This window comes from Chrysochloris asiatica, unplaced genomic scaffold, assembly GCF_000296735.1.
Source record: "Chrysochloris asiatica unplaced genomic scaffold, ChrAsi1.0 scaffold00047, whole genome shotgun sequence".
NCBI lineage: Eukaryota > Metazoa > Chordata > Mammalia > Afrosoricida > Chrysochloridae > Chrysochloris > Chrysochloris asiatica.
The window spans coordinates 7577380-7602386 of NW_006408565.1; the positions used below are offsets into that span (position 1 = coordinate 7577380).

The 25007-nt window shown below is 46.1% G+C and overlaps 1 protein-coding gene across 2 annotated transcripts in view; it reads right to left on the reverse strand.

Moving 5' to 3' along the window:
- Window positions 1–24701, reverse strand: part of EPB41 (erythrocyte membrane protein band 4.1 (elliptocytosis 1, RH-linked)) — a 256505-nt gene extending 231804 nt beyond the window's left edge. Inside the window, exon 1 of one of the 2 annotated variants that reach the window (XM_006862203.1) lies at window positions 24576–24701. The gene's annotated coding sequence lies outside the window, so the exon portion shown is untranslated. Of the gene's footprint in view, window positions 1–523; window positions 734–24575 lie in introns of those variants that run through there. The other variant, XM_006862205.1, reaches the window with a different exon arrangement.
- Between the last annotated feature and the right edge of the window lie 306 nt (window positions 24702–25007).

The following is a 25007-nucleotide window of genomic DNA, read 5'->3' on the forward strand; positions in this document are numbered from 1 at the left end:
GTCTCTGGCGAGAAGGCCTAAAAGCCCCTCAGGGGACTCCCTTCACCCCCTCGGATTCTGCCTCGACTCCTCCAGACACCCACAGGCTACCTCGTCACGACAAAATCGCTGGGCGGCTGCACCCAACACCTTCCCCACCTCAAACCTGCGATTCCCTTCGTTCAGTTTCCTTCCAAAGCTCCTGCCCAGAGCACAATGACTGACAGACCTGAGGGGACCGATTTCCCCTCGTCAAAAATACACCCCAAGCTTAACTTTTCAGAGCTCCCCTCGCCTAAGCCCGCTCCGGGGCGCCCCTGCCTCTTCCCTCTGTAGCTCGGGCCCGCCTCGTCCCTCCTCAGCCCACCGCGTCTCCTCTCAAGTCCCTCAATGCTCCGGCAGGCGGAGGCCGAAGAGCCCGCGCCCCTGGCCCGGGGCCTGCGGGGGGCTGGAGACAAAGAGGCTGCGACGCCGCCACCAGGACTGTCCCTCTGGGACAGCTCCGCACCCCCCAGACTCGCGCGCCACTGCCGCCTCCCCTCACCGGTGGCTCCGGGGCCGGGGCTCCAGTGCCCGCCACTGCAGCTGCCCGAGGAACAATGGCAGAAGAAGGGGCCGATGTCCACGGCTCGGGCCCTCTGCGGCTCGTGGGCCCGCCGGCTGCTGGCTGACGGACTGACTAACCCACCGGCGGAGGGAGGGAGGGAGCGAGGGAGCGAGCTAGCGAGCGGCCCTGGCGCGCGCCCTCCCGCCTTCCCTCGGCGAGGCAAGGCCGGCGCGGCCCGCAGCCAGCCCGCCCGCCCGCGCTCCGCCCCCTCCGTTCGCCACAACATTGTAGTAAATTTCTATTGGACGATGCCGGAGGGAAGGAGGGGGCCGGGCCGCAGCCCGCCAGCCCATAGGCTGAAGCCAAGTTCTGGCTCCTCTTGTTCCCCCCACCCATCGGCCAGTAAAGAGCGGGGAGGGGAAGGAAAAAAAGGGGAAAAAACAGTGGACGAACATGTATGCGCACGCGCAGGTCGAACCCCTTCTGTGGCCCGGGTATTCCGAGCCCTTGCAGCAGACACGTGGAGTGTAAGGTAGGTAGTGCCCAGGACCAAGAGAAGCTGAGATTTGGAAACCTCAGAGAAAATAGAACCCACACCGATACTGCTGCCGGGCTACCCCAGGCTTGATCCAATTTCTGACTGTTCCTCAATGCATCTAATGACCTTGGCTAAGTCTGTCAGCTTCAATAGACCTCAGTTTCCCCATCTGCTAGCTTGGCTGTCTCTAGGCACCATTCCAACTCTGTCATTTGATGACACTTTACCACTCCTGACAGCTGTGTAAGACCTGAAATGGAAAGTAAGTGTTGTAGCCTCACCAAAATTTCAACTCTTGTCTCACCAAAGGGTCCCTGATTCCACCCAGGCCAAAATGCTTGGACCTAGCTTCCAAGGTGAACTCCAGCTGAACTTAAGATTGCTCTCAGAGAATTCTCTGTAATGCATTTATTTCTCTCCAGAAGTTCCAGAGACAAATGGGTCCCTAACATTCCCTGTCTGGCCAGGGCCCCACAGAGCTGAAGGAAGGCTCTCTGTTTTAAACATGATATCTATATGGTAAGATAAGTTCTGGTTTCAGAATTAAGAAACTGAAGCAGAGAAGCTTAGACCTGCCAGGATGCCAAGCTAGGCAATTTGACATCCGAGCCTGTACTCCAAACCATTCTAAAGCTAGACTGTCTCCAGTATCTAATCACAGCCCAGCACAGACTGGGTCAGTTCTCAGCCTCCAGCCTTTCCTACTTGTTTGGCGGTGGTCCAGTACTTAACTTCTCTGTGCCTGAGTTTCTGATTTCATAAAACCAAAACCAAATCCACGGCCATCAGTCAATTCCGACTCACAATGACCCTACAGAACAGAGCAGAACTGCTTCTTAGGTTTCTGAGTCTGTAAATCTAAGGGAGCAGACAGCCTCATCTTTCACTCACAGAGCAGCTGTTGAGTTTGAACCACCGATTTTGCTGTTAGCAGCCCCACACTTAGTTTACAGCACCACCAGGGCTCCGGACTCCATAAAAGGGGATAATACTAGTTTCTACTTCATAGTTATTGTAAGAAATTAAATGTGCCTAGCTCATTGTTGTATTGTTGTTAGTAAATGTTATTTAGGTGGACTGATAGGTCTGAGGCTGGCTGATATAAAATATGTTAAGCATGTGATTGCTGTCAGTATTGAGAGAAACATATCAGATGAATTATTTGTTTGAAATGTTACCTTGAGGACTACCTATCTAACCTAAAACAGCACACACACATACCCTGACTCATACATCTTTGCTCTGCTTTGATTTTGTTGAATAGTTAACTGATTTTCCAGTAGATTTATTCATTGTCTCTACTCACTAAACTGTAAACTCTAGGAAAGCAAGGGCTTTGCCCCTCTAGTTCATCTCCCAGAACAGTGCACACTCAATAAATAATTGTGGAACAAGTGAATAAAATATTTCTATTTTATCTGTAAGGAAACTGAGGCTTAGTAAATTCAGGTGACTGGACCAAGGTTTTTCTGTATATTAGAGGCAAAGTGCTTGGTCTTGAGTACTTCAGGTCCTCAGATGTTGCTGTGCTTCAATTTAAGGGAGCTCCAGGCCTACTACCTGTGTACCTCAGAGCCTTCCTACACCTATCAGACAGGAATACCCAGTATCATGAAGGAGTCATACTGAAGATCAGTCACCAACAGTGCCACCAGCATCACCTCCATGTGATCAAGTAAATTGCAAATGATGAAAATCAACATCTCGGTGCCAGTATGTACTAGCTGAAGACACATTATATTTAAAGAAACTTGATTGGATGCATGGAATCTATAGCATTTATTAACAATTGCCCTGAAAATAAATTAAGATCTCAGGTTAGCAGGTAACAGCAAGACACAAGGCTACTGTAAACCACTCTTTAGAGTGCCGTGCAATACCACACCAAGCAATGTTGGCATGAGCTTTAGAATCTGAAAAACTTCAGTTTCAGTCATGACTTTTCATTCTTAGCTGGCAATTGAAAGGGCTTTACAAACTGTGAAGTTTTATCCACACAATGAGAGATTTATTTTATTATTAATCAAGTACACACCCTCATCTGTTGGGTCAAGGGCTCAATCCCTGAGTGTAGCTGAACCTACTGCAGAATGGTTAATGAGAGGATAGGAAATGCCCAGTCTGAAGGCAGTGAATCTATCCTTCTGAGAAGGGTCTTCTGCAAACCAAGCATCCAGTCCCAGCTCATCCTGCAGAGGCTGCTGTTGAATATTAAGGATAAAGGTCCCCAGCACCATCTCTGAGGCTAATTTTCTAGACAGAAACTCAGCCCCCTCCCTGCCTGTTCCATGCTCACATCTGGGTGGTGGCTGTGCTATACTCCAAGCCCTGGGATGGGGTCCCTAGGGATCATCTCTATCCTGCCTGCCAGCTGAGCCCATCACTATTCCCGACCCCCACCCCTCCTATTCCATCCTTGGGAATACAGCCCTGCTAGCTGCCTGTCAGCCCCTGGGGCAGTCAAGGGCACTAAAAAAAAAAAAAAAGGAAAAAAGACAGCATGAAAGGATTCTAATCCTCCCCCTTTGCAAACTGTGCTCCAGCAAAAGCAAACACCAGCTGCACAGAAGAGGGTGAAATTAGATGGCAAAATTAGGTGGTGACCACTGGGGAGGGACAAGGAGTCATGGTTGGGATATGAGATTAGAAGAAATTGGGATGGGTAGGGTGAGAAAGCAGTTGGAGCCTGAACCATTCCCAAACCTGGGATGTGGATGGATTTGGGACATAGCTGACCTAGAGCCTCAATACTACGGCTTATAGGAAGTGTGTGTCTGTTGTTGGAGGATGGCAAGAGATGAAGAGGGTTTTGAAAAGTTAGGCCCACCAGCAAAATGTCCTAAACTGCCACTAGTAAATAACCAATCCTGGTAGTAAAAGTATGTGGAGACTAGAGCGTTCCATCCTGCCCACGGTCATGAAATTGCAGTCTTTTTAGGTCTGTTAAACAAAATGATAAGGTACAATAGGTGGGAAAATTACATACAATAGTGTGCTTTTCCCAGGGAGTATTTTTATTAGTAGTACTTTAATTGCTCATAAAAATTTTAGACACTATCTTTAAATAAAAAGAAAATAAATAAATCACTGGAAATCTACTAATGAAAAATAAACACCATAAATATTTTGATAGGGGACTTCTGGTATCTTATAGAGAAGCATAGTTTTTGTTTGCATACTCATATATGAAATTAAACCACATGAAATTGTTGTTTTGTAAGTTAAAACAATGGTCAAATATCAGCACCCTCATATGGCTTAACTGAATGCTTTGTTAAAATTTAGACCACACTGTCTTGGAACTGACTTTTCCCCTTAACAACATATTGTGAACATCTACCTCGTTATTTTCAACAGCACTATCAAGTAACTAACCATCATTTCCTTGACCTTGCTGCACATTTAGGTTGTTTCCCATTTTTCTCTAGAAGAATTTCTTTAAATGATACTCAACAAACATTCTTTTCTAAATCATACCCATGATTATTTTTTTAGGATATATTTATTATAAAGCAGGTTTGTTTTTTTTTAAAGTATAAAGTACAAGGTGGCCTGTTCTGGTCATTTTTGAGGTAAAGACAAAAATAAAAATCAGCAGATACAATATTTTCATACAATAACTTGTCTTTCATATTTGAAAACACAGCACATTTTCACCTCTTGATAGAATGTACTTTGTATGTAAAAGGTTTTGTGTGCACAGTAAAAGCAAAACCTAATTCAGTTCTGACCCATAGGGACCCTGTATAGAGTTTCTGAGGAGCAGCTGGTGAACTTGAACCACTGACCATGTGGTTCAAACCAACTTTGTGGTCTAGCACATTAACCCACAGTGTCACACCAGCAAAACCTAAATGTGACTAAAAACAATTTTTTTTAAGCAAGCCCACTGAATTTGGCATTTGGTGCCCTCTTTGCAGAGGCACTCCAAGGAACAAGAGATAGAAGTTGACATTGTAAACTTCTTTGGGCCAACCCAAAAGGGACAATTTCTTTAGGTCTCTGTAGTCACAAAGACACCCTGGTGGCATAGTGTATTAAGCTGCTAAATTCAAAGTCCAAGAAAGATGAGGCTGTTCCCCTAAAGATTTACTGTCTCAGAAAGCCTACGGAGCAGTTCTACTTGGTCCCATCAGGCCAGAGTCTTACTTGACTTGACAGCAGTGGGTTTGGTATGTTGTTTTGGTCTGGAGTCAGCAAATGTGAGAACTGGATATGCCCTTAGAAGGCATCAAGCCACTAACTTTTAAACAGATTGGGAAATGGTTCAGACACTGGAAGTCTCGAGACGCCCAAGGTCACCCAACCAGCACCGTGATGAGAGTTACAACTACTACAGGATTCTTCTATCCATGGCCTTCTTCCATGTCCAGTGACAAAGCTGGAGGCCAAACTAAATTTCACAGCAATAAAACCTAGGAATATCTGAGCTGGAAGAGACCTTATTATTATGGTTAAAAATAAGAACAATTATATTTATTGGGTATTTACTGTGTGCCCGGTACATAGTAAGTGCTTTAAAGGCTTATTGTATTTTACCACACAGCAGTCCTGAAAAATATTATTAGCCTTGATTACAGTTGAAGAAAGTACGGCCTAGAAATGTTTAGATGATTTGCCCAACATCACACGGCTTACACTTGGTCTGTCTAAGGCCACTGTTCTCTGCTCCACACTGCCATCACATTTCCCTTAGGAAAGCAGTTTGGAAATGATATGAACAGGCAGTAGCAATATCTGACTGTCCCAAGATCCCAAGAAAGCTTACTGTGGCTGCTGCTTATTGTAGCCTTCAGCATTTCAGGAGGGACCCAAGGTTCTGGCCTCCAAGGGTTTGGTCCTAACCCCATTCTCTCACCAGCTGGAGTGAGCCTAATGACTCTGATCCAGCAAAATCACCAACTCACTCAAGCTTAGCCCCCAGGTGGGAGACCCTCTCGGACCAAACGATTTCTCAAGAAACACAGGGAGAGGTTCAATGGCACCAGTTAGCTGAGTCTCTTCTAAAACTGGTAGTTAAAATCAGCCTGGCCCTTTCATCTGGGAGAGGGAGAGAGCAGACGGGGAAATGGGGAGCTATATGGAAGTAAGGAGCTCTGGTAGCGTAGTGGTTACGAATTGAGCTGCTAATCTCATGGTCAGCAGTTTGAAACTACCAGCTGTTCTACAGGAAAAAGATGAGGCTTTCTGCTCCTGTAAAGATTTACAGCCTCGGAAACCCTGTACAGGGTCGCTATGAGTCGGAACCAACTCTACGGCACATAACAACAACAACAATACGGAAGTAAGAGAGTGTGGGTACCCAGAATTGGCTAGGTTTGACTTGGTCCAAGACCCTCCAGGACAATGGATTGAATGCACCAGTGAAGAGACAAAGAGTGGCAGAATGGATAAGAAAACAAGATCCATCAATATGCTGCCTGCAAGAGACACACCTTACATACAAAGACAAAAGCAGATTAAAAGTTAAAGGATGGAAGAAAGTTTACCAAGCCAACTGTAACACTACACAAGCAGGAGTCACTATATTAATCTCCAACAAAGTTAATTTTAAGATGAGAACCAGCATATGAGACAAAGAAGGACACTATCTCATGATTAAAGGATCAATCCAGCAAGACGACATAACTATAATAAACATATACGCTCCCAACGAAAGAGCACCAAGATACTTGAAGCAAACCGTAATGGAATTGAAGAAGGAAATAGATAAATCCACAATTATAGTGGGAGATTTGAACACACCACTCTCGAAAATGGATAGAACAACCAAAAAGAAACTCGACAATGCTACAGAGGAACACAATCAACCAACTTGACCTCATAGATGTATACAGAACATTCTATCCAACAACAGCACAATACACATTCTTCTCCAGTGTTCATGGAACATTTTCCAGAGTTGACCACATGTTAGGTCACAAAGCAAGCCTCCATAAATTCACAACCATCAAAATTCTACAGAGCATCTTCTCAGACCACAATGCCATAAAACTAGAAATCAACAATAAGAAGGCCAAATCAATAAAATCGAAGACATGGAAACTGAACAACACCCTGCTGAAAAGCGACTGGGTAAAAGAAGAAATTAAATGTGAACTCACAAAGTTCTGGAAATAAGCAAGAATGAAGACACAACATATCAAAATCTTTGGGACACAGTGAAAGCAGTCCTGAGAGGACAGTTTATTGTGATAAATGCACACATCCAAAAAGAGGAAAGAGCCAAAATCAACACATTAACACAGCATCTTCAACAATTAGAAGCAAACCAGCAGAGGGAACCTACAGTCACCAAAAGACCCTCCAGGAATCTTGTAAGATAGGCACTGTAAGATAAGCACTGGATTGCTAAATGCAAGACTGGCAGTTCAAACGCACCAGCTGTTTCTTGGAAACCCTATATAGAGTCGCTATGAGTCAGAACCAACTCAACGGCACTTAACAACAATGAAGACCCTCCAAAGCTACTGTGGTGGGACAGTCTAAATTTATTTGGCATTCAGCTAGAGTCAATGTCCAAGCCTTCTAGTAACTGGGAGAGCTTTAGTGAAAAAAAGAAATGACTCCAAATAAGTTCCAACCCAGGCTCTGCCATCAATTCCCTGTGAGACTCTGAAGAAATTATCTGTCCTCTCTGGACTCCATTTCCTCAGCCAGGCTGTCTCACAAGGAGGTGAGAGGGTCAAATGTTGTGGAGGGTGTAAAAGGCTCCACAAATGTCGAAGCCCCACACCTGTATCAAGTACAGTTTTTACTTTAAATCCGCTACCAACCAAGCAGAAAGAATCTTCAACTCGAAGGCAAAAGCTTCCTAGGAGTGCAGATACACTGGTCCTACCTTTTTTCATCAAATAAGCATTTACTGAGCACCTCCTTTTTGTAGGCACTGTGAGTCCTGGTATGAATTACAAGAGTCCAGTGGCAATGACCACCACCACCACCACCATCATTATCCCATATACAGGAAATAGTAAGAGTGGCAAAAAAAAAAACAAAGGATGTGAGTTCAAATCAAAGCTGTGTTACTGAGATGCTATGTTAGTTCAGGCAAGCTACTTCCCCTTCTTCAGTTTCCTTACCTGTAAAATACAGATCATACCTTCTAGCCAATGACCAAGTGCTTTATGCATCAATGTGTTACTTCTAAATTTTTTTTTTTTTTAATAAGCTGCAACATATATATCCTAAAAAAATAATCATGGGTATGATTTAGAGAAACGGATGTTTGCTGAATATCATTTAGAGAAATTCTTCTAGAGAAAAATGGGAAACAACCTAAATGTGCAGCAAGATCAAGGAAATGATGGTTAGTCACTTGATTGTGCTGTTGCAAATAACAAGGTAGATGTTCACAATATATTGTTAAGGGGAAAAGTCAGTTCCAAAAGAGTGGGGTCTAAATTTTAACAAAGCATTTAGTTAAGCAATATGAGGTTGCTGGTATTTGATCATTTTTTTAACCTATAAAACAACAATTTCATGTAGCTTAATTTCATATTTGAGTATGTAAACAAAAAATATATGTCTCTATAAGGCACAAGAAGTCTCCCACTAAAATATTCATGGTGTTTATTTCTGGTTGGTAGGTTTATAGTGATTTTTTTTTTTTCTTTTTGTTTAAGTATAGTTTCTAAAAATTTTATGAGCAATTAAAGTACTACTAATAAAATAATCCCTTAGAAAAGCACATCATTGTATGCAGTTTTGTTACTGTTATCTGTTTCAATATGTTGCTGAACTTTCACAATAGCCCCTTGAAGAAGGTATAACTAACTATACATTTCTATTTTACAGATAAAGAAGTAGAGTCTCAAAGAAGTGAAAAAATTGGCCCAAGATCCCCCAGCTACTCAGAATTCAAACCCACATCTGCCTGATTCTATTTTATAGTTAGCATTCTTTTTACACTTTGCCTGCATTTCCATGACAGTTATTATTATAACAATACCAGCGAATGTTTTTAGATCACTTACTAGATGCCTAGATACTTTACCTGCATTCTTGAACTTAATGCTCACAACAACCCTATGAAGTGAATACTAGTATCCCCATTTTATAGCTTTGGGAACTAAAGTCAGTGAGGTTAAGTCATTTTTCCAGGCTCATATAGCTAGGAAGGGACAGTTTGGAAGCCAGGTATACTTGAGACCAGAACCCAAGTCCACCCTTGTCTGCTATACTATCTTGCCTATCCTCCCCAATGAGGTCTCTATTTGACAGATGGGGAAACTGAGACTCAGCAAGAGTAGAAATAAGCCTAAGGTCAACTAGCAAATTAGCAGCTAAGCAGGGACTTGAACCTGAGCTTCTGAGTCTTAAATCCAGGGCTATTTCTTCACCCATAAAATATGAATCCTGAGCATCAGAAAATGTCCCCACCCACAGGACACTGGAAACTCTATACCTGGGTTCCCTACCTAGGTGGTGTGGGTGGACCCCTCTATGACAAGGTCATGCTTGAAGAGCCAAGAGTATGGGAGAGAAACTGCAGGACATTGAGGAAAGGTAGCATTTGAGCTGGTGACCTAAGTACTCCCAACTTCAGACACCTGTGGTATGGTCTTCCCCATGTTATTGGCCCAGAGCAAAAGTAGAGAGAGTTACAGAGGAATCTGCTTCAGGCCTAGGACAGCTGACTGACAAAGCTTTCAGCTGTGATTTCTGCTGAAAAACAAAAAGCAGGATTTTCTGGGTCTAAGTGCTAATTACCAATAATAACATAATAACCATTGTGGGCTCAACAGCCAAACAACCCTGACTAGAAATTCTGCATAGCTCAGGCTCAGGAAGTAAAGATTTGGGCCCTCCAACTGAAACCAATGCCCTAACAGAAAATGTCAGATGGAAAACAGCCTCAGAATTGACCCAGTCAAAGTATTATCTGACAGCAAGAGATGATAATGACCACTCATTTTCTCATTTATTCAGACAGTTATTTATTGGAAACTTACAGGGTCGCTATGCGTTGGAACCGACTCGACAGCACTTACCAACAACAACAACAACAACTGTGTGCTCAGCATAGACACAGATCCCAAGAGAAGAAATAGTTTCATTTATTTATTAGTTCATTCTACAAATATTTACTGAGCACTGAATGTGTAGCACACATTGCTCCAGGAAAAAGGGGTAGAATACTGAACAAGGCAGACAAAAATAACTGTCATCACTGAGTTTACGTGTCAGAGATTTCGACTAATATTCTAAGATAAAAATTAGGGTTGTGGAAGCCAACAGGTCTCCGTTTAAATCCCCAAAGGCGAAGACAGACAATCACCAAATAATAAAATATAGTATGTCAGTGACTGATATATGCTACAGATTGCAGATTGATATATACAAGGTCGATGGTTCAAACTCACCAGCTCCTCCTTGGAAAAACTCTATGAGGGTCTCTATGAGTAGGAACTAACTCGATGGCACTTAAACAACAATAAAACAGAGAAAAATACAAAGAGAGAGAGAGATGGGGTTGAGGCAGTGAAGAGTTGTTACAGGGTAGTGAGGTTTGAGTAGGTTAGTGTGGAAAGGCCTTACTGAGGTGACATTTAAATATTTAAGGAGATGAGAGACTGAACCATGACAGTATTTGGAGAAAGAACAGTCTAGGCCAAAGGACCAGCAAGTGCAAAAGCCCTGGGGTAGGCGCATACCTGGTATGTTCAGAACTTGTCTGAGATCATACATTAGTCATTAACACATCTGAGAGGGAAAAGGAACCTGACAAGGATCGCCTGTTATGTACAGGCAGTTTCCAGATTACAAACAAGATGCGTTCCTAAGTCTGTCTTTAAGTTGTACGTAAATTGGGACAGCTAAATATGGGTCATATTAACATCACTTAGCTAAATATTTGTCTTAATATATATGAGGGGGCTTTAAAAAGTCCGTGGATAATTGGAATGAAAAGATAATAGATTTTTTCCATGAACTTTTTGAAGTCCCCTTGTAGTATCTAGTGTGCCTTTCTATGCATTAAAAAAAAAAAAAAAAAACCTAAAGAAACATTTCCATATATACTAAAACATCTTTAACATAGTACAGTATAATAAAATATTTGATGTGCATCTCAAAGTAGCACCCAAGTGTCATCATAAATCATTGTATGTACCTCAAAATTTTAATATAATAGCCTTTAGAATTGATGCATTTGAGTTATGGTGTTGGAGGAGAATATTAAAAGTACCATGGACTCCAAAAGAACAAAAAATAAATATGTGTTGGAAGAGGTACAGCCAGAATATTCTTTAGAAGCCAAGATAGCCAGAGTTCGTCTCTCATACTTCAGACATATTATCAGGAGGGATCAGTCCCTGGACATGGACATAATGCTTGGTAAAGTGGAGGGTCAGCAAAAAAGAGGAAGACCTCCAAAGAGATGGATTGGCACAGTGGCAGCAGCAATGGGCTCAAGAGTAGCAAGGATGTGAAGTTGGTGAAGGAACAGGTAGTGTTTCGCTCTGATGTGTATCAGATCACTATGAGTCAGTACTGACTCTATGGCACCTTATAACATATGTATAATACTAAGGGTTTAGGGACGGTAAGATTGGTTCCCACCTATGACTTGTACGTTAAGTGGGATGCTCCCAACCCAGGGACTGCCTGTATTTAAACTCTCTTAAGCTTTAGGACAATTCTGGGAGGTACAGATGAAACTCATTGTTCTTACCACTTTACAGATGAAGAGAATAAGACCCAGAAAAGGAATAAATGATCCCAGATCATAAACATAGAATGAGCAAGTCTGTCTAACCCCAGATTCCTGTGGCCACCCTGCTCCATCTCCTGTCTACAAATCCTAACTGTTGAGTAAATAAATAGACAGACCCAACGCATTTCTCAAGCCCTGCTTTTGCAATGAACTGTTTTCCAACTGTGGTCTCTACTAACCCAAGAACAATACTAGCAATCATAATTCCAGTGTGCCAGTTACGAACTGAAAGCCTGTGCACAAACTAGTTAATTATAGCCTTTACACAATCCTGTCAGAAAGCACTACGATTTTTCCCATTGTATAGATGAGAAAACTGAGACTCACTAAGGTAAAGCAACTTGCTAGAGTTGCTGGTTCAGTGGTAAAGCTGAGATTTATAATGCCATTGAGCTGGAAATATAGAAGTTGCTGTATTGATAGATATTTTCATGTGGATGTTTCTACCACAATTTAAATTTTTTTTTAAAAAAAGAGTGGAATTAAACTGAGGTCCCAAATCTCTGCTTTTAATCCTGTAACATTAGTAGACACCTCTGACATCAATCCATTCCCTTCCTTTTATAAATCAGAAAACAGAGGCTGGACATGAAGAATTCCTTGTGCTGTCACCTTTTGGGTTGTGGAGTAGACATTCTCAACCTCTGTAGAAGTCTTATGTCATCCCAGCTCCAGGGAGCTCATGTCCACCTCTGTAGCCTTAGCCCTAGGTGGCACTGGGGATTAAGTGTGCCCAGACCCTTCGCTTCCAAAGGGTTTGCAGTGGCCTCAGAGCTGAGGTTAGAAAAGGGAAAGTCTGCCCCCATGTGGCTCCTGGAAGAGAGGCCATGAAGCCTTGGCACAAGAGAGGCAGAGACGGGGCCACGTTTTGGGCACAGGGGCAGCTAGAGTATCCCAGCCAACTGGGAGAAGGAGAGTTGGAGGGGGGTGAGTAGGAAATGCTGAGCCTCTGCCTTTAAGATTGGTTTATTGGGTGTCGCTCGTTCAATAAGAAATGGTTATCAAAGTACTCTAAGCCTGTAGACTGGGAAGGGGTAGTACAGAAGATGATTCTTAGAGCCAATGCTAACAATAGCATTAAGAGTAGTTACCTCATGTGGCATTGTAGGATCAGCACTCGACTGAGAACCACAAGGGCAACAGTTCAAACTCACCAGCCACTCCTCAGAAACCCTATACAAGATTGCTGTGAGTTGGAATCTACTCAACAACACTTAACAACAACACCTACCATTAAGGACTTACTGGCCTAGGTACTTTATCTACATTATTGTCAGTCCTCACAGTAAAATCAGTATAGGAAACTGAGGCTCAGAGGTACATAAAACAAAAAACCCAAACTCACTGTCATGGAATCAATTACAACTCAGCGTCCCCATAGGACGGAGTAGAATGTCTCCTTGTTGTTGTTGTTGTTGAGTGCTGTCAAGTCAGTTCCAAGTCATAGCCACCCACAAAGTCTCGGAGGAGTGGCTGGTGAGCTTGAATCGCCATCCTTGCAGTTCAAACCGACCTTGCAGTCCAGCACATTAAGCTGCAGGGCCACAGCATAACTCCAAGGGTTTAACCTGCAGTACCACACCAGGACTCCAAGCTAACTCCAACAGAACAGCTCCTTAGCATTTCCAAAACTATAAATCTTTATGGAAGCAAATAGCCTCATCTTTCCCCGCGGAACAGCTAATGGGTTTGAACTGCCAATCTTGTGATTAGAAGGCCAATACTTAACCCACAGTGTCACCAGGGTAAAGTAACAGTCAAAGGTACTGCCACATCCATTTTATAGAACTCTATAAAGGCAGTCCAGAGACCAAGGTCTCTGCTGAGTGACCTGCCGCTGCTATCAAGCACCCACTTGCTCTGATCTGAAGTTCCCACATCTGCACAAAAGGAACTTGGTTGCCAGCAAGATTCAAGAAGCTCAGGGACCCAGTTCTGCTTTGACCATATGACATGGTGCCCGCCCCCCCACCATCACCCCCACCCCCACGACCCAGGACATCACATTTTCTCTCCTCTCAGTTGTCCAAAAAAAAGTTGATCAGCTTCCAGGGGTGGATCGAAAAAACTACACATTTTTAAATGTTTGTCCCAGTTTCAGGATTACTATTAACTTTGGCCTCCAGCCAGGACCAGGAAGGGGGCTCTGGGGTGGGGTGGCCTAGGTCTCAAGATGGGAGTGTCCTTGGGCCTGAGGCCAAGAGGGGCAAGGGGCAGGAGAGGAGCCAGCTTGGCGGTAGACCAAGACCCCTCTGGAGATTTGGGCTTGTTTCTTAATCTTTTCCTTCCTTTGTTGTCCAGAGCAAACTGCCAGGAGAGGCAGGGGAAGCAGTAGGTGGGGCCAAGGAGACTAAAAAGTCAAAATAATGATGACTTAATTAGAGCTGCCTTTTATGGGCACACACTACATGTAGATGCTGGGCCAGCCCATTTGTGGGGATTATCTCATTGAAGCTTCCACCCTTCCCTATGAGGAAGACCTACTGAGCCCATTTTACTGAGGTAGAAACTGAGGTAGAAAGGAGAAGTAAGTAACTCAAGGCCACATGGACTTGTAAGTGCCAGGTTTAACAAGGAACCAAGGTTGCTGAATCCTGAGAGAGGCAATCATTTGGTTTGGCTAAAGTAAGGGTGAAAAGGGATGGAGACAAGGAGATGAGAGGAAGAGGGCTAGAAAAGATCCTGGAAGGCTCGGTGAGGGGGTAAGGAGACATGAGACTACATGAAGGAGAGGGTAGCAAGTGCTCTTCTTCTCAGGGAGCATCTCCGAAACCCTGCAGGATCTGAGTCCTGCTTCCCTGATCAGTTTCATCTTCCATCACTGCCTGCCTCTCCCTTTCTCCTTGAGCCTCACAAACTTCAAGTACTTCAATACCCTGAACTTAAACTTTATGCAAGTTCAAGTCTTTACATATGCTGTCACCTACACCTGCAATGTCCCCTATGCCTAGAACCCAAGCCATGGTATTTTCAATAACCTCATATGCACGTGAAAGTTGGACAGTGAATAAGGAAGACGGTAGAAGAATTGATGCATTTGACTTATGATGTTGGAAGAGAATATTGAAAGTACCATGGACTGCCAAAAGAACAAATAGATCTGTGTTGGAAGAAGTACAGCCAGAGTGCTCTTTGGAAGCCAGGATGGGCAGACTTTGTCTCTCATACTTTGGACATATTGTCAGGAGGGACCAGTCACTGACAAAGGATCTCATGTTTGATAAGGCGGAAGGTTGGAGAAAAAGAGGAAGAACCCCCATTGAGATGGATAGGCAAAATGGCAGCATCAATGGGTTCAAACATAGCAATGATTATGAGGTTGACCTAGGACAGGGCAGTGTTTTTTTGTGTTGTGCATAGGGTCACTATGAGTGGATACCAACTCAATGGCACCTAACAACAACAGTGCCTAGAATGTTGTTCCCTTTGATACCTGCCTTTATGTTGTTAAATGCTGTTAAGTTGGTGCCAACTCATAGTGACCGTGTAAAGGGTTTCCGAGGCGCAGCTGGTTAGTTTGAACTGCTGACCTTGTGGTTCAAACCAACCTCGCAGTCCAGTACATTATCCTGCAGTGCCACAGTGCCTAAGGAGCTCTTATTTATTCTTCAAACCCCGGCTTAGCTGTCTTTTCCTCAATGCCTGAGTCAATCACCTGCCTCCATGGGCTCACTCCTTGCATGGTTCTTGCTTCTCTTATTGATTCTTCACAGTGTCTGTGTCTCTACCAGCATCCTCTGGGGCAGGAACCCTGTCAGTGCTCAGTAAATGTGTGTGCCTCTACTTGTACATTATCACTGAATCTTCCCAAGAGCCCTGCAAAGCTGGCAAAGCAGGTTTTCTTATCCTGGCTTTAGACACAAGGAGAAAGAGGGCAAAAGAGAGGAAGTGGCTTTATGAAAACATGCAGACATTCAGTAGCACTGGCAGGACTAGAACCCAGAGTTCCTCTGCGCCACACAGTCCTTGCCTGACTCCACCCCAAAGAGCTCTTATCCCAGCTAGACTTGCCATGGTGACCAAAAGGGACCCCTAGGGCAGAAGTGGAGGCCTCACACATAATTGCCATTCTGTGGTTCAGGGCAGGAGGTGGTGAATAGCACACAAGTGATTTTCACCCCCAATCCAGCTCTAACTCCTTCTCCCAGAACCCGTTTAGGCTAAAGACAACCCCCTACACACACACACCCTAGTCACATAACTCCCAGAACCTGAGATCACACTCTCACCTCTTCCTCTCCTGCCTGCCCCCTCCATCATCAGGTTTTCCTGGCTCTACCTCCTGACAAACTCACATCCATCCTGTTCTGGAGATAGGCTGGATCTCCCACCTGGACAGTAGTCTCTGCCCCTCCCTTCCAGTTCACGCTCCACACAGTGCTCCTCCCAAAATGCAAGCTCAACCACATCATTAACATCAGATAGTTGCCCACTGCCTGTGGGTCAAATACCCCAACTCTCCTGAGCCTCTCTCTCCAGCCACATTCCCCAAAGTGCAGTCAAGTCTATTTGTCTATGAACACATGGTTCTTCAACTTTCTCCTTGGCTTTGTCTGAGAACACCTATTTACACTTCAGTGTAGCAAAGACGGAGTTGGCGTTTTCTGTGCTCTTCTCCCCAACTAGACTCCGAGCTCCTGGGACAGGAGCCACACAGATTTACCACTGTGCCCCATGCCCAGCCCAGGACCTGACCCAGAGTGAATGAAAGCAGGTTACTAGGAAAGGGAAGTGCGTTCTTCTGTAAGGCCTCCTCTCCCTCCCAGCACTCTGCAGATGCCCTTCAGAACCTGTCAGACTGGGTTCTGCCCATCTGTCCCTGGCATGCCCCTCTCAGACCTGGTCTCCACTGTCCCATGAAGGATGTCTTTGTGATCCCAAAATAATATTGATAATTATAATAATAATAATAATGACTACCTTTTTTGGAGTGTTCCCCATGTGCCTCACATCCATCATTTGATCCTTAAGAGGACCCTAGGAGGTAATCGGCAGTGAGCAGTTTTCCCATTTTATGGCTAAGGAAACAGGTTGCAAAGGGTTAAATACCCTGCCCAAGATCATATAACCAGTGAGCAATTGATACAGGATTCAAAATCAGGTCTAGGTTGGAATGCAGTGTGTGTGTGTGTGTGTGTGTGTGTGTGTGTGTGTGTATTTGTACATGTGTATACCTGGTGTGGCACTGTGGGTTAATGCGCCAGACTACAAAGCCGTTTGAACTGCAAGGTTGGCAGTTCAAGCTCACCAGCTGCTCCTTGGAAATGCTATACAGGGTCGCTATGAGCCGGAACTGACTCAACAGCACATAACAACAACAACATACACATATAGGAGTCCTGGAGTAGTGTGCTGTAGTATAAGCCTTGGACCACAAGGTTGGTTTGAACTTCAAGGTCGGCAATTCAAACTCACCAGCTGCTCATCAGAAACCCTATACAGGATAGCTATCAGTCGGAACCTACTTGATGGCACTTAACAACAACAAAAAAACACATGAATTTATTTATGCAATGAACACTCCAATCACTCCTACTGGCCTCGCGCTGTCCACTAGAGATGAACAGAAAGGACTCAGATACAGTCTCTGCCTCCTTGGGGAAGGTAGGAGAGTTTCACACTAAATATCAGCTGACCTGGATTTGAGACTCAGCTGTGCCTCTTAATAACGATAGGACTCTAGATAGTAGCTAGTTAATTTACCTGGTCCCAGTCTCCTCATCTATGAAGTGAGGGTTATAATTCCTACCAGAGAGAAAATGTATCTAAAACAGTAAGCACATAACAAATAGCCCAGCATTTAAGAAACATCCAATAAATGACAATAACACATATGAGGACAGTAGATTCCCAGAATCCCTAAGCCAGGGCAGGACACAATTCATCAGGGCCCTCCATGGGGCCTCCTCAATCAGAGACAAATACCAATAGCTAAAATAATGCCTAATTTGCCTGTTTTCTCATTATGTAATGAGAAAGAATCCTAACCCCCAAGGAACTCACAAGAGCAAGAGAGAATGCATGTTCACTGAGTCGCTCTGATTCTTAGCACATTAACCATTTAATCCAACAGAAAGCATGTTGATGGGTGCATTTAGATGCTCGATAAATATGTCCATCCATTCATTTTGAAATATTTATTGAGTATCATTTAAAATGTACCACTTTGTCCCAGGTGCTAGGGATACAACAATAAATAAAATGACAAAACCCTCTGCCTCCACAATAAGCAAAACAAAACCATGTGAGGTAGGCATTAATACTCCCTTTTAACAGATGAGAAACTGACAAGCAAAGAACCACTAGTTGGTAAATTGCATAGTACAGATTCTATCCCAGGCCAGTCTGGCCCCAAAGACCCCTGCATTGGATTATGTGATCTAAAACTCACCACCCAGTGTGTGAAGAAGCTTTAGGAGAGAAGTCGGTCCTGGTTGCCGTGGGATTCTAGCTTCACAGAGAGTACCTCAGTTTCCTCAGTTTCCCACCCCTTATTAGATGCCAGGGAGCAAATTGTCAAGTCTTTCTCCCACAGAGCCATTGGGTGAATTTAAATCACCAAGTTTTTGGTTAGCAGTCATGTGCTAATTATTGTACCACCTGGGCTCCTGTCCCCACCCCCAGAACCTCCCTTTACTCCTCCCAGTGGCCTTGGTGTGATGGGACACACATTAGAATCAAGCCCAGGTGGCAGTCATTTTGCCAAACCCAGTACTCACCCAGAAGCCGCCGTCAGGGTTATGAAGCCAAAGCCGGTCAGGGAATCACCGTGGAGCCGGTCAGGGAATCACCGTGGAGCCGTAGCATAGCCACAGGGACACATGGAAGCAAAAGACAGCAATGAGACACACAACTAACAAACAAGCCCTGTGGAGCCCCCTCCTCATGCTGGGCCTGGGCCAGTGGGGGACCCTGCCCTCCCTCTGCCTCTGAGACTCAACTGAGGCAGACCTCTCCTGATTCTCTTTAGTGCGGTTGAGTTGGTTCTGACTCATAAAGACCCTGTTTAGGGTTTCCAAGGAGTGGCTGGTAGAGTTGAACAGTCAACCTTTGAATTAGTAGTCAAGTGCTTATCCTACAGCACCATACCAGGACTCCAGACACTCTCCTGTTGTTAAGTGCCACTGAGTCGGTTCCGATACAGATCGACCCTGTATAGGGTTTCTGAGGAGCTGCTGGTGAGTTCCAACTGCAGAGCTTGTGGTCCAGTGCTTATCCTACAGTGCCACACCGGGACTCCTTAGACACGCTCCTTGTCAGCAATAATCCACCAGCAGGGTTCCTTCTGAGTCCGTTGATCATTCAACAAACACCAACTGAGTCCCTGTTGTGTGCCAGGTGTTGGGGATATACAGTATGAACAAGAACAACATGGTCCTTGCCCTCAAGGAGCCTCAGTTAAGTAAGGAGACAATCACAGAAATAATTACAAATTCCAACTGTGATGAGTCTTCAAGGAGGGAGTTTCAAATCCTGCTCTACTAGCTTTGTGATGTTGAACTAGTAGTGCCAGGATCTGACTTTGTGACATTGGGTCCATTTCTTAATTTCTCCGGTGCCTCATGTATTCATCTGTAAATTGGGGATAGTAGCACCCGCTTCACAGGCTGCTTGTCAGGATTAAGTGAGTTAATCACTTCTCTGGGGAGGAGACAGTCTGCTCCCATGAAGATTTACATTCTCAAAAACCCTAGGGAGCAGTTCTACTTTCTGCTACAGAGTTGCCAGGAGTCAGAATCAACTTGATAGCGGAGGGTAGTGTGGCTCAGGTTGCTGCAGAGGTTAAATGAGACTATGGGAGGTGAGGAGTCCTGGTTTGGCACTGCAGCATAATGTGCTGGACTGAAAGATCAGTTTGAGCTGCCAGGTGGGCGGTTCAAACCCTCCAGTCGCTCCTTGGAAACCTTATACAGGGTCACTGTGACTCAATGGCACTTAACAACAACATGGGAGGTGAGGCTCTGAACACAGTGCCCAGCTGCTTGGTCACTGCTCAATAAAGGGTAATGTGATTCTCAGGACTGTCTTTCAACACAGCCCCAGAGCACAGCATCTCAGCAGAAGTTCTATCAGAAATGCCCTCATCACACACAACCAGAACGGCAGCTTTGGGCTTAAAGTAGCCACATTCCCACCTTATGCTACAAATGCCTCATCTCCTTTGATCTTTACAATAGCCCAGGAAGTAGACAAAGGGGAAATGAGTGTTTGGCAGTAGTTATGTGCCCTGGAGTCGGTTTCTTTTGACAACCTTGTGTAGTTTCTGAAGCTGTAAGTCTTTACGGAAGCAGAAGCCTGGTAGATTTGAATACTGACCTTACCGTAACCAGCCCAACTTAGAACCTACTAGACTACCACAGCTCCAGGAAGTGGAGAAAGGGAAACAAGTACTATCTCCATTTTACAGATTTGGACAGAGAGGCTGAAGGGACTCCTTTTTGTGTTCTTGGTTGGATCATTTAACATCTCCAAGCCTAGTTAAGGGACTGAGTCAGGATTCTAACTCACAGCTGCCGAGATTTTGTTTTCCCTTGGTTTTTCTTATGTTTGTTTCCTTTCCCCCTCCAGTCTCTACAGTGCTGACTGCATAGCCCCAGACAAGCCTTTGAATCTCTCCAGCCTCAGTATACCATGGGCTGCCAGAAGAATGGACAAATCTGTCTTGGAAGAAGTACAGCCCGAATAGGCCTTAGAAGGGAGGATAGTAAGAATTCGGTTTATGTACTTTGGATGTATTACCAGGAGGGACCAGTCACTGGAGAAGGGCATCAACAAAAAGAGGAAGATCCTCAAAGAGATGGATTGACCCAGTGGCTACAACAGTATGCTCAAACACAGTAATGGTTGTGGGGATGGTGCAGGACTGGCCAGAGTTTCTTTCTGTTGTACAGAGGGTCACTATGAATCAGAACCGACTTAAGAGCTCCTCACAACCACCACCACCTCAGTCCCTTCATCTAAAATGGTTGTTAGTCTAGCACCTAAACTGTTCCTAACCCAAACTCCTCCATAGGCTCTGATGTTGCCACCATAGTTCCTTCTTCTAACCCTTTACCCCAGCGCTGACTTCAACCACTAATCCACAGGTCACGGAATATCTGCATTGAACTATTCTAAATTCATGTTTTACAGAGTTGGCCACATGCCTAGGGTTGCCTTTCAGTACCCAGCTCTTGTACCTGGGTAGCAATCAAGTAAGGCTGGCCTTTTGGGAAAACTCTTGGGTGGTACTGATCTTCAATAGCTCCCTCTGCCTCTTCCCCTCCATGCTACACAAGTTCATTGAGGTCCGAGTGGGCATCCAGGGAAGGGGACACAGCCCACTCCCCAGTGCTCTAGCCTGAACAGCTCAGAGATCTGAACTTGCTCCATCAGGGATCAAGCAGGTTCCGTAGCTAAGGGCTGGGCACTGCAGGCACCTCAGTCTTCACAAGGTAGAGGTTCCCCCACTTAGTGGAATCTGAGCTTTGATAGATCTGGATTCAAATCCCAACCCTGCCACTTCCTAGCTGTGTGATTTTGGTCTAGTCGGTTTGCCTTCTGAAATAGGGATGATACCTCTTTTCTCTTGAGGTTTTAAATATGGAATGAGTTAATGCTGTATAGTAAAGGCTTAGCACAGAACACCATGCATAGTGAGAGCTCAAGATTAGAGAACACAGGCCAAGAACAGGAATTGGGGAGCCAACAAACTGGGCCCTGACCTTGCTGTGCCCTATCTCTCACATGGGGTGAAGTTAGAGAGTGGACTAAATCCCAACCTAGGTTCTAGAAACTATAGTGATTAGTACTGGAAGACTCTGAGAGACTCATCTCCCTTTCCCATTCACAAAAGGGAAACTGACACAGATTATAAGGAGGCAGAATCCTACCCCCTTTAATAAATAAACATCAGAAGTCAGAATCTCCCCCACCTCCAGAGAATTGTTATACAGGGTCCAGTCCCTGCAAAAAGTCAACAGGTCACCATGACCTCTAAGATGAGCCCTTCGGGAGTAAACTATTCTGGTCTCTGGCTGGCACATAGTAGGTTCTCAGGAAAGGCTTAGGGGATAACAAAATGGAGTTTCTGGCTCCATAGCTCTGACCAGGCTCTGTCTCCAGGGGTCTCGCCTTACATCTCCCTCCCTACCCTCACCCCACCCTACAGCCCAGGACCCATCATCAGCTGGGCCCAGCTCCAGCCAGCAGAGTCCTGAGCCTGTGTGAGGCCTGCACAGCGTCAGCATCTTCTGAGCCAGGCTGGGATGTTCCTGCCCGGCACAGTCAGCCAGGCTCCTGGCCAGAGTCCACTCTGCAGCGGGGGTGCTGGCCCTGCCCTGTGAGTGGGGCAGTCTGAGAACCATGGGAGCTTCTATAGACACCTGGGTCCTACAGGAGGGAGGCCAGCCCAGCTAGTGTGGTACAGAAATGGGCTGATCAGGAGATAGCCAAGTGTGAGGACTCCTTAAATCAAGTGAGAGCTACCCACATACCCAGGCACTCGTCCTGCACTCTACCTTGCTGGGACCTGGCAGGCCTTCTCTGACTCTCCTATATGTTGTTGTTAAGTACCATTGAGTCAATTCCAAGCCATAGCAACCCTGTGTAGGGTTTCTAAGGAGCAATCGGAGAGCTTGAACAGCTGACCTTGCCATTCAAACTGACTTTGCAGTCCAGCACATCAGCCCACAGCATCACACCAGGACTCCTATATACCATGGGGAAATCTCTTCTTAAAACACCCTAGTGACCAGCTCTCAGATCTGCTACAATTATGGTCATTGCATAGTCTGTGTGAATTCACTGCACTGCAAAGTTGGTTTGAGCCAAAAGATCGGCAGTTCAAGCTCACCAGCCACTTCTTGGAAACCCTATACAGGGTTGCTATGAGTCGGAACTGACTGGATGGCACTTAACTAAGAAGGAACTGTTGTTGTTGTTGTGAAGTGCCATCAAGTTGGTTCCAACCCATAACAACACTGTATAGAGTTTCAGAGGAGCAGCTGGTGAGCTTGAACTGCCAATCTTGCAGTTCAAACGGCTTTGTAGTCTGGCACATTAACCCACAGCACCGCACCAGGACTCCAAGAAGGAACAGTGAAGCTCAAAGAACTGAAATGACTCCTGCAAGATCACACAGCAAGGAAGGGGTAGGGCCAAGATTCAAATTCACTTTTGCTGCAGGCAAAACTTACAGGCAGGGGATATCTTTCCCTTTCCACTTCCTGAAGTTTTATTTTGTTTTTCCTAAAGTTCTTGGCCCTTCTTCTTCCTCTTTATCTAACTCAAATCTTCCACCTCCCTCTGTAAAAACTCTCCTCCCCAATTCCTTGTCAGAATTAATATTTCCTACCTCATGGCGCTGTAACACCTTGTTTACATGCACCAACAGCAACTGGGTACAGGAGTTATTTCTGAGGTGTGTGTCTCTCTGCCATTCAGGAAGGCCTTTAAAGGCAGGGGCTGGTTCCAGTAGGGGTTTCCTAGACTGTTACTTCTACCCACTCCTGCTGGCCCTCCCCACCCCATCCCACCACAACCTCCAGACAAGACCATCCCCCAAGCCTGTAACTGGAATGGAGTGGAGGCTAGCTGATGTCAGGAGCCTGGGATCATCCATCCTAAGGGGCTCTGTGCCAGTGCCTGGGTCCTCTCTCTCCCCTTTGGTAACTATGACCTGACCGAAGTACCCTAAGGCCCAGCCCCAGCCCCAGTCAGGCTCTACAGAAGGAGGGGGCTCAGGGACTTGTATCACATTCAGCTACTCCCTCCCAAAGGATGCTGTGAGCCCCGAAGTAAGGATCAGCACTGGACTGGGAACCACAAGATCTGCAGTTCAAACCCACTAGCTGCTCCTCGGAAACCCTATACAGGGTCGCTGAATCGAACCAACTCGATTGCACTTAACAAGGACAACAATCCTACTGAAATAGTCCGCCCTCCTCCCTTTCTCCCTCTGGGACTGGCCCAGCTGGGGTCTGTCTGGACAGGTCCTGCCTCCAACAGGCTAAAGGGGAGGGGTCCTGTCCTACTCAAGAGGAGGAGACTATTGGAAAGTGTGGAAGGGAGAAAACTCGGGGAAAAACAGTGGACAGAGACACACAGAGAAGAGAGACGCGGGGATGGGAGAGGTGAGAGCGAGCAGGAGCCAGAGCCCAAAGGGAGACGGGAAGACCAGAGGCCGGGGGACGTCCCCTAGACCGCCTCTAGAAGGGAGCAGGGAGGGAGCGGGGGCGGCGGCGGGAGATCCACCCTGTCGCGTTGAGGCAGCGCCCCAGCTAGTGAGTCCCTCAGTCCCGAAACTCAACGTCAGTTACGTAAGGGCCGGAGCGGGGCGCGGGGTTCCAGCCCCGGCGCCCCCTCCCGCTGCCCGCCGGTTCCCACCAGCGTTGCGGCTGCCGGGCAGGAGCTTGCAGGGCAGGGTGGGGCTGGGGGGTGCTTGAGCTGCAGCGCTTCAGAGTTCCACCCGAGGGAAGCGAACCCCGAACATTTCGCCCCAGACAGGCCATGGGATAGGCTGGCACCGCCAGCGACACGCTTCCAGCTCCAGCCACGCGCTCCAGGACTCTCTCTCCTCATTTTTGTGCCCCTCCCGGGACCCTGAACTTCAAGATACCCAGGACCCCATCTCGGACCCTGGAGCCTAGGACCCCTAGGGCTCCTTCCGCCGACCCAGAAGTCCTTCTCCGGACCCTTAGACTCTAGTTTCGCCCCTCCCAGAACGGCCCGGGCCCTTGTGGGTGGGTCCATCTGTCCCTCACCCAGTCCCTCCTGGGGACATAGGATCACCCCCCTAGGTGGCCCAGGCTCACCTGAGTTGGACAGGGCGGGGGCCTGGCCGGGCCGGGCAGGGCCGCGTTCTCTCTGTCCACGGTTCTCGCCCTTTAAGAGGTTCCTGCCACTTTGCCCCGCCGGGGGCCTCCACCTGCACTGACAGGGCAACTCTGACGCGAGGCTCCGCCCCAGACTCGGGAGGCCTTCTGATTGGCGCAGACAACTGCCAATCGGTCAGGCAGCGGGAGGGCGGGGCCGAGGAGTGCAAGTGTCGCAACCCAGAAGGGGTGGGGGCTGCAGGTACAGCTGGACTAGGGCCGTCAGCCCCTCGTAACCCCGCGAAGACCAGAGGGGGCAGGGAAGGGTCCAGCAGAGTTCCAGTATTGTCCCGCGGTGTCTCTGACGTCACATGGCGAAAACATGATGCAATTGGCCACGTGGTGCTGCCTCTAAGGGTATTAGGTCGGAAG